This window comes from Cricetulus griseus, assembly GCF_003668045.3.
Source record: "Cricetulus griseus strain 17A/GY chromosome 1 unlocalized genomic scaffold, alternate assembly CriGri-PICRH-1.0 chr1_1, whole genome shotgun sequence".
Classification (NCBI taxonomy): Eukaryota; Metazoa; Chordata; class Mammalia; order Rodentia; family Cricetidae; genus Cricetulus; species Cricetulus griseus.
Window position 1 is genome coordinate 268,163,260 of NW_023276807.1, and position 5,028 is coordinate 268,168,287.

A 5,028-nucleotide genomic window follows, 5' to 3' on the forward strand; every position below is an offset into this window, starting at 1 on the left:
CACTTCCTGCCTGGATCAGCACTTCTCTACTACATTTCCCAGAATCCTTTTTTACTCCTAGTTCCGTCTAATTTGCTGCCTCATTGGCCAAACAGAACTTTATTCAACAATCAATAAGATAAACATACACAGAAGTACATTCCCCATTAACTTATCTTTTATAATAACTAAGAGAACTATAACCATAACTATCTGTCTTCAACTCTATCAAAGACCACAGAAGGATAATATATAAACTCTAGAATTGACAGGGACATCTCACTACCTGGACAGTCACCCAAAGTTCCTCTGTAATGTTGGGGCATCCATCTTCAGCCCATAGGCCACAGAGTGTCTGGCACACTTCTCCATTTTAACAGGAACCCTTCAGTACTGTCTTGTTTTGTAAGTTCAGCAGTCACTTTCTTGTGGGTCCTGTATATCCAGTTTATACAGCAACAAACAGTCCAGGCAAGAGCAGTTTCTTGCCCAAATGGCTAATCTTGCCATGTTGAAAGCAAACTCCAGGACAAGTTTCTTCGATGCCCATCTTCCTTTCTGACGTAATTGGTGTGCCAGGAGCAGTTGTGTCTCACTGCCAAGAAAAATCCTAAACCGTTTAAATGCCATATTTCTGTAGATCTTTGAAAGGTTTGAAGAATACCTATCCCGTCTAAGTTTCTGCCAAAGAGAACTTTATTCAACAATCAATAAGATCAACATACACAAAAACCATGTGACCAAGAAGTTTGATTACTGAGCATCAACTTAGACGAAGGGAAGCTTCCATTCACAGTAGAAGCAGCGCATAGCACTTAAAGCAGTCTACCCATGTTCATAACATTCTACAACAATACACCCAGGCGAAAGAATATAACTCATAAAAAAAATAAATGGATGAATCTCAAAGGCCTCTGCTGATTGGAAGGTGATTTCCAGGCTCTGTGCTGTGGGATTCCGTGTGAGTGGTGTTCTCACAGACGAAGCCGTAGGACAGAGGGATGGTGGGTGGCTGCAAGCAGATAGACGTGGGTGAACGTGTCTATAAAGGGGGCAACACTGATGTGCTTTTGGGAGCCGATGGATGGGATCTGTATTCCAGTTGTCATCAGTAGGTACATATGTTTCGGTTAAAAGAATGAGATGCCATGTAGTTTTCATGCTACAAATTTATTTTAAAGTTTGATTGTAAGAAAAATTGATTGTTGACTGCTGTCACATCTTCCAACACCCAAGAATATAACAGTAAGCTTTTATCCTCTGTTCTGTTTATATGCCTGTTTTAGTTTCTTTCCGTTGCTGTGATAAAACACCTTTTCAAGGCAACTGAGAGAATTTTATTTAGGTTTATAGTTGCAGAGGCATAGGTCTGTCATGTCGAGGAGGCACAGCAAGGAGCAGCAGGCATGGGGGCAGGGGCGGGAAGCTGAGGGCTCACACCAGGCCTGTAACAGAGAGAGCACACTGGAAGTAGACAAGGCTTGCCCCCAGTGATGTAATCCCCCCTCCCCCTCCTGGGGACTTCCACTCCTCCCCAGACAGTGTCACCAGCCAGGGCCAGTTATTCACAGGGACACACGGGAATAAAACATTTCCAAAGTTGTACTCTTGAGTTTTTGCCTCCTGTGTTGCCTGATATTTGGGATTTGTTGCCACTCAGTGTTTCAGCACGTGGCTGTTTAGGACTAAAGAAGCTGAGATCCTTGATAACTAAGACGTTAATGTAGACTAGAGCAAGTGTGGACTTCGTTGCAGGCAAAACTGATTTCAAAGCCTGCTTCTGCTAGCTGTTCTCGGCTTGTCCATCTGTCATCTCTCCAGCACTGCAGACGGGTCTCACCGAATAGAGAGAAGCATGACCGACCTGAGAGGCGGCCTCACATGTCTCTGACTCCTGGGATTGTTGTGTCAAGAGTGGATGGTATCGTGACTACCTGGCTAAGTGCTCATACTTACAGGCCTAATGGCTGCGCAGAGTTTTCAGTGAACCCAAGGTTATTACTAGTCTTCTGTTCGTGGAGATAATATTTAAATGGCCCGAGATGAAATGTTTGTTTTAAATGATCATACATATGTGATTAAGACAGAAGGTAGGTGTGACTGGAAGGTATTCAAGATTCTGTCTAACTCACACACGACTGAATTCCAACTTACTCCCACATAAAACAAACTTTTACATCTCGAGCCTAGCCTGAGAGCTTTATAGATCTTTTAAAAGATTAGCTTTTAAGACTTACTCAGAAGCCAGTGTTTGTAAAAAAAGTCCCCCTCAGGGGCAGGGCAGGGCAGGGCAGGGGGAATAAAGTTTTATTTTATTTTATTTTATTTTGTTTTTTAACTTGGAAAACATCTTCTTCCTGGGCACAACACACATTGCTATAATTCGCATTTGCCACCAAATTTGTACACTGTGGTCATCTTTATTTTTGAAAGGTTTCAGGTTTGTGTGAATAAATGCCATTCAATGGTAGTGAAAATTTACTCTTTTCAAGCTTACAGTCCCTTTATACAGATGCAAATTCTGCTTTTGAAAATTTCTGGAAAGTGTGTATTATAGAATGGATCATGAAATAAGCTTGAAAATGGGGACGGACAACATTCCTGCCAGAAAGAATTTGAGTTTGAAGTGTGGAGCAACTAGTGCAGAGTACGACTTCCATCTAGGTTTTGTTACTTTCTGAATAGGAATTGCTTTCCTCCGTCCCCCTCCTGAAACCATCTCTCAGATCCCTCCATTTCCCTGGTACCCAGTGAGCAAGCGGCAAAAGAAGCAAGGCTTGCTCGCAGCCCCATGTCCCCCCCTACCGGACCCTGGGGGTTCTGTTGATTCAAACCAGTCACGCATTGCTTCCTACCCTTTGTCTTCTCAATGCCCATCCTTGACTCTTGATCTCAACGCTGTTTGGGTGTTTCTGGTTGGGGATTGTGCTCCGCTACAGGCCCAAGCTTTCACTGACTTTCAACAGCTGCGGCATGTCTAAACTGCATTATCTTGAAAGTGTTGGCTCTAGGAAGAGTTGACAAAGGAGCCAGATGACTAAAACAAAACATTTCAAAGGGTTCCTATGGATACGCCCCGCCACCAGGAAGCACACCCTGGACGTGGCTGACTCACTAAGCTGCCGACTGCTGCAGCCTCTTCTGCAAGCCGGCTCACTTGAGCACACTGCAATGCGGGCCTCACTCAGAAGAGTCAGAGGCCTGCAATCACATCACTAAAGGTGTGCCTTTCTTGCCTATAAAATCCATAGTTAAATAGGTTATTGTGTTTCAAGTGATTTATTACAGTCTTTAGAGATAAAATATGAATATTGAGCAAGGGTTGTGCAAACCAAAGTGGGAAATAGTTTGCTTTATGCAGAAGAGTAATCAAGAAAGAATGAGTGTGCATTCCGTCAGGGTGAAGCCTCAGAGTAGATTGAAAAGACTTCCTTTACTGCAGGTTAAACCTGCACAGAGCCAGATTGGGGCGGTAGATAGCAAGGTGGTACCTCGTTCCTTTGCATCTGATTTTATGAACCTCCGTGCGTCCCTGTGACTTTCCTCTCTATGTATTCCAGTTTTACTTTTAATATACTCGCTTTGAGTCAGGACGAAAGTGTAAACAGTGCTGGATTCCCCTGACTTACTTACTGGTGACTGTGAGCCTGTAAGGGAGTCAGACATCCTGGACGCAAGTCCAGCTTTTTGTCATTAAAGATTTAAAAGGAAATGCTTTAAATCTCCATACACATCATGGCTTTTCTTTCTAGGCGATTTGCCTGTAGCTGGCCTTTTTTTTTTTTTTTTTTTTTTTTTTTTTTTTTTGAGACAGGGTTTCTCTGTGTAGCTTTGGAGGCTGTCCTGGAACTTGGTCTGTAGACCAGGCTGGCTTGGAACTCACAGAGATCCGCCTGCCTCTGCCTCCCTAGTGCTGGGATTAAAGGTTTGTGCCACCAATTCCCAGCAGAGTTGGTCCTTTCTATTAGCTCTTTCTGTGTAATTTTTTAATGAATTTTTGCCTATAACACACATGGGAAACATGTGTCTTACTATGTCATTAGCTGTTCAGTTTTGTGTACAGAGCAGAGACACAAAGTTTTTGTGTTGTCGTATATGAATACATGTATGTCTTCCGTGTTCTTTAATACCCCAAGAACAAAAAGATTAACTTCTAGTCAGAAAGCTACATGGACAAGCCAGTATGGAACGGTTTGCCCTGTACTAACATGTCAAGACTGAGTGTGCTCCCCGCCAGAAGGCTGGACTAAATGAGATCATGCATACATACCTTCGTACCTGTATTTCAGTGCTTTCAGCTTCTGTTTATAAATAAGCACTTTTTTGTAATGTGGAGAAAATGGCAGCAGAGTAGTGAGGTATATATTAAATTACAGCTGATTTTAAGTTCACTAGAGTTTTCATTTTACCATAACTTACCTCTGAGAGTAAAGCAGTTTGGAGAAGTTTGGTCGGAAAATTCACCCATATATTACAGCATGGTATTTCTTTGTCTGATGAGGAAATCCAACAACCAGTAATGTTTCATCTTAGCCTCTTGCTCACACTCCCGATCTCATAGAGGCCATCAGGTGACTCATCTTGAAGGCAGATGGACTTGTGAAGAAGATACAAGCTTAAGCTATGTCTGCATCGTCAACAGGACTTGGTGACCATTTGTTTCATCTGTGCCTGTACTGTTCAAGAAGGCAGGGGTTTCCCCTCATCAAACTAAATCTAAGATTCCATTGTTTTCAAGACTCACTGTCAACTTTACTACAATAGAAAAAGTACTGCCAATCAAATTATAACAAAAGGCTTCCCAAACACACTGGGCAATAAAGACAACCAATTACAGAGATTTGTTTTGTTTTGTTTTGTGTTTGTTTTTCAAGACAGGGTTTCTCTGTGTAGCTTTGGAACCTATCCTGGCACTCACTCTGGAGACCAGGCTGGCCTCGAACTCACAGAGATCAGCCTGCCTCTGCCTCCCAAGTGCCGGGATTAATGGTGTGCGCCATCAACACCCGGCTCAATTACAGAGATTTCAAATTTTGAAAGATATATGCA

General features: G+C 42.7%; 2 long non-coding RNA genes across 2 annotated transcripts; one reads left to right on the forward strand and one right to left on the reverse strand.

Moving 5' to 3' along the window:
- Positions 1-1,130: 1,130 nt before the first annotated feature.
- LOC118238992 lies at positions 1,131-2,999 on the reverse strand. The gene is made up of 2 exons (XR_004772547.1): positions 2,835-2,999; positions 1,131-1,424 (listed from the first exon to the last, which is right to left on the reverse strand). It is a non-coding gene; the product is annotated as an uncharacterized LOC118238992 (long non-coding RNA).
- A 37-nt stretch (positions 3,000-3,036) lies between these two features.
- On the forward strand, positions 3,037-4,819 carry LOC118239013. Its single transcript, XR_004772548.1, has 2 exons — positions 3,037-3,200; positions 4,541-4,819. It is a non-coding gene; the product is annotated as an uncharacterized LOC118239013 (long non-coding RNA).
- Positions 4,820-5,028: the final 209 nt, after the last annotated feature.